This window comes from Monodelphis domestica, chromosome 1 (genome assembly GCF_027887165.1).
Source record: "Monodelphis domestica isolate mMonDom1 chromosome 1, mMonDom1.pri, whole genome shotgun sequence".
Taxonomy (NCBI): Eukaryota; Metazoa; Chordata; class Mammalia; order Didelphimorphia; family Didelphidae; genus Monodelphis; species Monodelphis domestica.
The window spans coordinates 444,596,610-444,606,865 of record NC_077227.1 but is presented as its reverse complement, the minus strand read 5'-3'; the positions used below and the strand labels follow the sequence as shown (position 1 = coordinate 444,606,865).

At 42.1% G+C, this 10,256-nt stretch overlaps 1 long non-coding RNA gene across 1 annotated transcript; it reads right to left on the bottom strand.

The window, feature by feature from the left end:
- Positions 1-408: 408 nt before the first annotated feature.
- On the bottom strand, positions 409-9,904 carry LOC103095353 (uncharacterized). Its single transcript, XR_001626679.2, has 4 exons — positions 9,656-9,904; positions 2,160-2,330; positions 1,396-1,467; positions 409-499 (listed from the first exon to the last, which is right to left on the bottom strand). It is a non-coding gene; the product is annotated as an uncharacterized LOC103095353 (long non-coding RNA).
- Positions 9,905-10,256: the final 352 nt, after the last annotated feature.

The window sequence follows — 10,256 nt, the reverse complement described above, 5'->3', positions numbered from 1 at the left end:
TCAATGGTGTATTAGTGTGACTGTCTCTCTTCCCACATATACTCTTCCCAAACTTTATCATCCTCTCTAATTTACTTGCTATGACACAAAAACCTCAGGACTGTTTCAATTTGTGTTTCTCTTATTAGCAATTTGGAGCAATCTTTCATATGGTTGTTAATAATTTGCATAAAATGGATAACAGTTTACAATTCTTCTTTTGAAAACTATTTGCTCATCCCCCTAGTCTAATATCTTCCAATTCAACTACAATCAGGCACATAGTTACAATTGCATGGATCATTTAGATAGAAGTTAGGCTGGAGACCCGAATTGACTTAGAAATTGCTACAGCCCTTTACTTGGCATTTGCCAAAGTGACCAGAGATGTATCAGTTGAAAGAATAACCACATCAAGGAGATCAAAGATCCATTGAAGTATAATAGCTGACATTTATATAAAACTTTCAAGTTTCCAAAGTACTTTCACACATCATTTCATTCGATCTTCACAACAGCTCTGTAAGAGAGGTAAGTTAGGTATTATTATCCCCATTTTACAGATGAGGAAACTGAAACTTAGAGAAGCTAAGGGACTTGTTCAGAGTTACACAACAAGTATGTGACAAATCTGGGACTCAACCCCAGGTCTTTAGACTCCAAATCCAGAGCTCTTTGAATAGTGTTATTTATTAATTTTAAAATATATTTGTTAAGCACTTATTATGTGCCATGCTAATCACTGGGAATACAAACAGAAAAGCAAGGCAGTCCCTAGTCCAGAGGAGCTCACATATTATTTTAGAGATGACACACATAGGAAACATTAGCTGTAGGGCAGAGGGAAAGGACTATTGGCCCCTAGGATTCATTGGCAAATTAGATGGTAATTCTTCAGAAATATGGAGGGCATTGCCTCAGGATAGATGGAAAGGCCAAATGGTCTTCCATTTTGTCTCTCACGCAAACTGTGAAAGGTCCAAAATCAGGCCAAAAATTAACCAGCAAGGACAGTTGTGGTTTCCATTCCTGTAACTCTACAAGAAGAGAAAAAATGTATCAAACTGGGATGTTTTAGACACTCATAAACCTGATGGAAGGTAGATGGACCAATAGCTACAAGGCTCCCTATAGCATCAGAATTCTTGGAGTCTCAGTTCCTAGCCAGGTTCCTCTAAAGACTGGTATCACCTGGGATTGGTCTGAAGGTTTGACTCTACAGATGCCCAGCTGTGGAGGTTGGGATAAAGGGCCATACCCTACCAATCAGTTCAATATCTAGATCCAGCCCATTTATATCAAATGCCTAACCAACCTCAATATCATAGCATCACAGGACTTATAGCTAAAAGAGATCCAGTCGGTTAGCCAACAAACATTTATAAATACTTACTGGGTGCTCAACATCTCTCTCACCTTACAAATGTAGACATTGCTAAAGTTCAAAGGCAGCAGGGACAGAGAACATTTAGGGAAGGTCCTTCATTGCTATATGAACAACATGAGAGAAAGACATCTTGTTCTTCTATTTTTTGAAATTTCCCATATGTTTTCTGTTACAGTTTCTAAGAGCCCCAAACCAGAAGTCTCAAGTCTGTTGTTCAAGCATTTCAGTCATATCCAACTTTTTGTGGCCCCTTTTGAGGTTTTCTTGGTAAAGATACTATAGTGCTTTTTGCCATTTCCCTCATGTTACAGATGAGGAAAGTGAGGCAAACCAGGTTGGGTGACTACCCGAGGGTCACATAGTGAGTAAATGACTGATTTGAACTCAGGAAAATGAATCATTCTGCCTCCAAGGCTAGCACTCCATCCACTGTCTCACCTCACTGCCCTAAACAGAGGGTCTTATGTAATGGAGACTATATTTGAACCCGGGCCTTTTTGCTCCAGTTCAAATGCTCTTCCCATGCCCCCACATTATTTTTCTGTTTCAAAAAGAAGATAATTTCATGTATATGGGAACCTTATACGTGATACTTGAGGCAAAGAAGTTTATTATTGAATTAAATCATTAAAACCTCTTTGCCAAATCCAATATTCTGGGAGTTTCTGGCACAGTATTACAGATCCACAGCTATCCCCTTTCTTTTCACCATTTCATGGCAAATGAGCCCCATCTTAGGTCCTGTTGAGACTCAACTGTGTCAACGAAATAGGCATAAGACGAGCTTTATTACCATTCAGACATCTACATTCTGTTACCCAGGAAGCAGTCCCTCTCAGGGATGTTTTTCAACAGTTGAAGGAGGCATGATGAATTCCCCCAAAGTCTTTTAATGTCCATTGAGGTCCCAGAGAGAGCCTCTGAACCTTCAAATATATGTCTGTGTTGGTCTCGATTCCTGCCCCTGGTGACATGGGATAAAGGGGAAGCTAATGTGAGAAGCTGTATCAACTCAGGTCTCCAAATCACTGCTGGAGACTCAAATGCAGAGATTGCTCTGGGCAAACACTTCAAACTGGCTGTAAGCGGTTCAGCAGCACTCTACTGACTAAAAGCTATTTTTGTTCCTTTTTATTCCTGTTCCAGCTCATGCTAGGATACAGGTTGGTGGTGAGTGGCTGGGCTCCATTTCCACTAAGGAGAGGGGAGTGGGGCTGGGGAGGGAAAGGACCATAGCTGGAATGATACTAGAAGAAACTTCCCAATTATTCAAATTATGAGACACTAGAACCCTTTGCCAAAGAGGTTTGTGCAGGGAAAAGGTCAGAAAACCGGTTGCTTGATATGAATTAAATGCAGTCCTGCTTGGCAGCAGAGGAATAGGGTGACCTCTCAGGGTCCCTTTTAGTTAGATGCTATCCAAAACGTTCATCATTATGCTCAAAAACAAAAACCCCAGTAAGTGATCAGCAAGGTCTTCAGGGGGAAAATACAATATCCTCTTACATTGCAGTGTGGCAGAGGGAAAGAGCCTTAGACTTGGAGACAGAAACCCCAGTGCCAGCTCTGTGTGCAGTGTTGAACAAGCCCCTTCCCTTGTCTCTAAGCCTGAGATAAAACTGTGGGGTTGGCCTAGAGAACCCCCAAGGCACCTGCTAGCTCTGAAGTTACAAAAATGCCATTTACAGGCAACAAAGACATCAAGGCACTTTCATGTCTTTTATCTAATTTGATCCTCTCACTGGCCTTGTGAGGTCATGAGGAATTGATGGCCGGGAAGGGAGTTTGGTAGGGATTGTGAATAGAAATGTTAGACAATACGGTCGTCACACCCTGTCCAGCAGCAGTGGCTGCATTGATTTGATTATTGTTCCCAGAGCTAGCGGTGGCAAGGCAGGGGAGCAGGAAGAGCCTAGGGTAGGCTTATGGCAGAGAATAGATGCCGGGATGAGCCGTAGTTTCCTGGTGGATGGCTGGATGGGTTGTGAAGCCTGGTCTGGGGTCAGCTAGATGTAATGTCACAGTTGAGTTTAAACTTAGTCACCCATCAGCATGGGTCAATCCAATCATCCTGCAGAGACTCAACCAGAGACAGAGACTAGGACAGAGGGGAGCTGAGGGAGAGAGTGCTTAGAAAAGTACCTCAAGTGTCCTATAAATAACAGTTGACTGTTCAAATGAGGGCAGAAATACACCTTGGCAGTATATTTGTAGAAGATTTCCTGCATGTTTTCTGTGTGTATTAAAGAGTTTCCAGGAGCCCGAAATTGGAAATCTCAAGTCTGCTTTGGATAAATGTCAAGTCCTTTAGTGGAGGCCAATCACACAGGCAGGCTTGGCTGGGAAGGTGGGGGAAGGAGGAAAGAGGGGGAGGCTGTGATGACAGGTGCTGTAGGCCCACCACTGATGATTTTCCTGTCCCGGGGCCACCTGGAAATGGCAGCCACCCTTCTTCCTCAAGGAGCCACCTCCCACCCAACCTCATGGTTTCAATAAATAAGCCTTGGGGAACTCCCATCAAACCAGCAAAATGCTCAAGCAGAAGGGAGTCACACAGAGCTGTCCTTCTCCTCCTTATCATTCTCCTTTTCTTCCCCCTCCTTGAAATATATCTACAAACACATGCACATGTATACACACACATGCACATACACATACACACATATGCCCCCACACACATACAAACACTCATTTATAGTTCTGTTCTTTTGCATATCATGCCCCAAATCTTACCATCTGCACTTCCACCAGGCCATAAGCTTCTCCTCCCAAACCCCTCTCTCCTAAAAGTCACCTCTCACCCATTGGACCCCTTCTACTCTTCTCTAAACTGCACTTGGAATTTTTAAGATCAAAGGATTTGGGCTTTAAAACCATTCTTGTGCAACCTGCCCCCATTTTACATTTGAGGAAACTGAGGCTAAGAAAGCAGAAATTATTTGCCCAAGTACCTTTTGCACAATATCAATGAGCACCTATGCCTTATAGTAGCTGTTGTGCCTTTGATACATCTATGTAAGCTCCTTGAGGACAAAAGCTGCCTCTGCTTCTGGGATGTGGCATAACATAGTACAATGAACATGAGATGAGTCAGAAGGCCTGCTGGTTCCAGAGTAGTAACTAGGGCAAGGCAACTGGAGGGGAAAGGGGGAGGCCAGCTCAGAGGACATTAATAGCTTTTGTTCTTCCTTCCTTCTTTCCTTCCTTTGACCATGTAGACACAACAGAGCTTAGCACCTAGTTAGTAAAAGGAATAATTAGCTAAAATAGGAAGCAGCCAGATGACAGGAAACAGTAAGCGCCCTGTTCCCACCCCACCACTGGTGACCTCATGTCCCACACTCCCAATTCCACCCTCCCACCCAAATTAGGATGCTCTTCTGTCACTTCCCTACAGAGCAGTCTGAGGTGTTGCCCCATGAACAAAGACTCCTACTTAGGGTTTTCCCTGGTTTGAATCTTGGCTGTAGCATCACTGCTACTTACCTGAAGGATTTCAGGAGCCTCCTGGCTGTCCTCCCTGCTTCCAGGCTTTATCATAAGGAATAGATTTGATCATGTCTCTCTCCCAGTCAAAAAGCTTCAATGTAACCCAGCTCTTAACAACGCTCAGTCCCACGGTTCTCTAGACCCTTTCCCCATCTCCACTCCAGCAGCTTTCTTTTTCAAGGGTTGCCATCACCCCTGCTGCTGCTTCCGCCAATTGACTAATTCTTATTTGAAGAAGCACCCATGCCAGGCCCGCTCGCTTCTAAGGTGACTCAGCTCCTGACTCTGAACTACTTTTCCACCTTTCTCCCTCAAGGATACCTTCTCCCACACCTACCCTTTGCTTTTCAGCTCCCTTTTCAATGTTGTTAACATTAAAAGTTATCTGTTCCCCAAGCTAAGAGTGAGTGAGATCAAGGGGAGACCTTTTGGTCTTGAGTAATGGAGGGGGGACAAGAGAGACAAGAGCGAATTGGAGAGAGCAGCTTTAGCTAAGGAGGGAAGGCAAAAGGGGGAAAATCTTCAATCCCCCTCTCCTCTCTCTGAGCCAACCTGTTATATCTGCTGTCTCCCCTGAACCCCACTTTGAGAAGGGAGTTCTCCTCTCTTTCCCCCTCTCCATACCGAAAGTCCAAGCTGACCTTGAGGTACAAAAACCTCCCTTTTTTTATCTTTTTTTAAGACAGTTCCCCCATTAGAATCGAAGCTTCTTAAGGACAAGCTTGTTGTTGTTCAGTAGGTACAATTGTGTCTGATTCTTTGTGATGCCATTTGGAGTTTGTTTGGCAAAGATACTGGAGCAGTTTGACAATTCCTTCTCTACTTCATCTGATGGATAAGGAACTGAGGCAAACAGGTTAAGAGATTCACCCGGGATCACACCACTAATAAGGAAGTGTCTGAGGCCAGATTAGAGCACAGGAAGATGAGCCTTCCTGACTTCAAGCCTGGCACTCCATCCACTGAATCACTTAGCTTAAGGGCAGTGAATCCCTTTTTTGGGGACTTGTATTTGTAAACCTAGCTCTTTGCTGCCACAAAGTAAATGCTCTCTCTATCTCCACATCTATTTCCCTCTATCTCTGTCTTTCTATCTGTTGCTACCCTTCTCTCTCTGTCTGTCTCTGCTTCTCTCTGGCTTTCTCTCTTTCTCATCAGTCTTCCTCTAGGATAAGGCACAAATTCTTCAATATGGCATCCAAACCTCTCTATAACCTGGTTCCAAATAATCTTTACACATACTTCACTTAACTCCTCCTTGTGTTCTGCATTTCAGACAAATTGGGCTACTAGTTGTTCCCCAAACGATCCCCCATTTCCAAGCCATTTCATGGACTATCCCCCATGCCAAGCCTGCACTGTTTCCTCACTTCTACACCTTAGACCTGAACGGTTAATGGAATGTAATAGAAAGAGCCAGACTCTGGAGTTAGAGAACCCAGGTTTGAATCTTCCCTCTGGCATTTGCTGCCTGTGGTACATAGGGGGAAATTACTGAATTTCTCTGGTCCTTAGTTTCTTTATCTATAAAACAACAGAGTTGGACCAGATGACCCCTGAGGTTTCTTTCAGTTTAATATGTCATCTCTATGTCTTAGCTTCCTTCAAAGTTCAGGTTAGGACCAATTTATATAAAGCCTTTCCTAATCTAATCAGTAGTTAGTGCTTCCGACTCTCAAATTACCTTATCTTTACTTAGCTGCATCCATTATATATCCCCCCCAAAAAAAAAATAAAGAACATGAACTCCTAGAGGGCAGCACTTGCTTTTGCTGTTTTGTTTTTGTCTTCTCAATAAGCATGCATTCTTCCCATTGTGGGTATTTGTGAGAGTTTGATACCCTCGGTTTATGAGGTTTATATATTGTTGTTGTTATGCTATTGCTGTAAATGTCTTTGATTTGAGCCACTTATCCTCTGACTAACTTATGTAAGCACATAAATGGTGACTTGTGAGCTACATTTTGGGGAAGAGGGAAGCACAGAGTACCTTAAACCTAAATAATCATCCCACAGGGAACCCAACCTGTGACAGTAAGTTATGGGTCTACCAATGACTACATGAGTAATTGAATATAGCTTTCATATTATCCCTTTAAGTCTATTCTTCTCTAACTTAAAAATCCCCAGTTCTTTAAAATAGTCTTGATGTAGCATGGATTTAAAATCCTTTACCATTCTTATCTTCCCCTGGATATTCTTCAACTTATCAATTTGCCATGAACTTGGACCTTTCACTCAATATTGCTTTATCTCTTGTCCACCATGAAGGTTTCAGAATAAATAATTGGATTAAAAAAACAGGTGAATATTTAATTTCATTTAGGTGAAAGCAGACCTGCAAATCACCACCCTAGGTCCTCTAATGCCATAACAACCAGAAACCCTACCAAGGAATCATCTCCCCTTCTGATATTTGAACAAAACAGAGCCCACAATCACGGTCACATTGGCCTTTCCCAAGATCCTGCTGCTTGGAATAAAACAAGAGGAGGTAGTGACTTAAAAAAATTCCTGCTGTGATGTCAGTGCTGTTATTAATTCCCTACACTGAAAGCTTGTCAAAAGCAATGTTGACACATTTTTCCGACTACTCTTAGAGTTTCTGTTGTATTGTATCACATGCCACTGTGATATTTTATTCCACATACTCCCAGAGCCCTGATCACCTATACCTTGGGGCAGGGATTATCCCTGGGAGAAATGATATATGCCCTTTCTCAGTTCTTAGTCTCCTAGAGAGCATTTTAGAGAATCATAATATGTCAGAGTTGGAAGGGAACCTAAAAATGATCTAATCTAGCTCTTTCGTTGTACAGATGAGCAAACTAAGACAGGAAGAGAATTATCCAAGGTCTCAAGCATAAGAAAATATACCCAAGAATCTTTATGATATTATAATATTGGGCACATGCCCCAAACAAGCAAACTGAAGGATTGAGACAAAGAGGAAACTGATTCCCCAGGACTCTAAAGCAGGTCATTTTAGACAGCTACATATTTCAATTGAACACTCAATTAAAAGTGTCTACAAAATCCAAAGATCTATATCAATGGTCTCAACTCTTGGAACAAGGAGTATTGACTCATGCCTGTCCTCAGGGAGCTTGAAAGGAACAAGACAACAGGATATAAACAAACATGAACTTTGCTTGGGAATGGGGGTGTGGGGAAGCAAACACAGCAAAAGGTCATTGTGCCAAAAGGGAGGAGTGATTAAGGATTGTATAGACAGTCTATGTTTAATCCCAGAAAGCCTCAAGAAGGAGGTGGGATTTGAACTCTATATTTCAAAAGGTTGTGTACAGGGCAGCTATGTGGCACAATGGAGAGAGAGTTGGGCTTTGTAGTCAGGAGAACTCATCTTCCTGAGTTCAAATATGGGCTCAGACACTTATTAGTTGTGTGACCGACCCTGGGCAAATCATTTAAGCTGATTTGCCTCAATTTCCTCATCAGTAAAATGAACTGGAGGAGGAAATGGCAAACCACTCCATTATTTGTGCCAACAAAACTCCAAATGGAGTCACCAAGATTTGGATATGACTGAAATGACTGAAACAACAATAACAACCTACAAAGAAGGGCAATGATATAGAGATGAGAAAACGTCAAAACAGGCTCTAACAATGCATGAAATCTAATAAGATTAAATTCAATAGGAATGAATTGGGTATGGAAAATGAGTTATAGATTTACAGAATAAGGAAGGCACAACTAGATAGTCTGCATATAAAAAGACCTGGCGGTGTTAGTTTATGTCAAGCACTAAAAAAGCATAACTTTGCAAGCTCAAGGTGATTCAATCAATACTTTACTAGCTATTGGAATGAGAGCATATTACTTAACTTTTTTTTTTTAATCTTTACCTTCTATCTTAGTATAGCAACAGCTAGCCAATCAGGGTTAAATGATTTGTCCAGGGTCATAGAGCTTAGAAGTATCTGTGGTCATATTTGAACCCAGGATCTCCCAAATTCCCACTTGGCACTCTATCCACTGTGCTCTCTAGATGCTCCTTCTAAATTTCTTTGACCCTAGGCTTTCTATTTGTAAAATAGGACTAAAAATAGCACCTATCTGAAAGGATTGTCTTGAGGATCAAATGAACTCATGTGCATCAAGCACAGAATACATGCAAGTTATGATTAGTATAATAATTCCATTATATATGTGATTATACATATATACATAATTATATTAGCATCATAATTAGTATATGCTTTGTAAGCACAGAAAATTCTTCTCTTTTGTAATTTTATCCCCTGTGCCTAGCACTGTGACTCACACATAATAAGCACTCACTAAATGCTGGGTGATTGAACAATAAGATTAAAAAACCAAAATACTAAGATTTTAGGATGTATTAATAGAAACAAAACGTCCAAAAGGAACAAGGTGAGAGTCCTACGGTACTCTCTCCTGATCAGACAACATCGGAATGCTATACTCAGTTTGGGGCACCCTATTTTAAGGTGGGCAATGTTAATCACATGAGTGTCTCAAGAAGGACGACTAAGAAAGTGAAAGGCCTGGAAACCCTGCCATATGAGGAGCAATTGAAAGAATTATGGATGTTCAGCCTGGAGGAAGAAAGACTAGAGGGGAATGTGATAGCTTCCCTTCAAATATCTGCAGGGCTGTCATGTGGAAGAAGCATTAGACTTATTTTTCCTGAGCCCAGGGGGCAGGCTAGGATCACTGGGGGGTCAGGGAGGAAGTTATAAAGAAGCACACTTTGCCTCAATATAAGGATAAACCTCTTACCAACTAGAGCTGTCCCACAGTGGAATTGGTTACCTGAGATGGTAATTAGTTCTTCATCAATGCAAGTTTCCAAACAGAGCATCACTGATCAGACTGGGTTTGTTTGTAGTCCCAGAATCCCTCTGAGGTCCCTTCCATCCCTTAGTATTTATGATTTCAAGAATCTAGCCCTTTTCAAGGACAGTGATTGCAGATGGATCTTTCAGTTGGGGCCCATGTGTGTAAAAGGACATGAGGAGAATACAGAGGGTTACTGAGCAGCCTTAAGCTTTCCAAGTCTGAAAGATGATGACCTCTGTTCCCAACATAGTGTGGGCAGGGCGTGCCTGTCTGTAGGGAGTCTTTATTAGACAACAGTGGCTGCAGTTCCCAATCACGGGGTCTGGCACTTCTCAGCTCCCAAGGAGGTGACAGACTCAACAGCTTTCCCAGCTGTACTGCTGTGACTTTTCTGATTTCTCGCCTGGCCTGTTCTAAGCAGTTAGCACTGCAGTCTTTAGAGCTGGAGGACATGCACTTTTAAAAACATCTTTATTATTATTCTGCAAGGACTGGGATCATGGTGAGGCATCATAGAATCTAGAACTATCAGGGACTTTGGAGGTCATGCATTCCAACCCCCTTTTACTGGTAG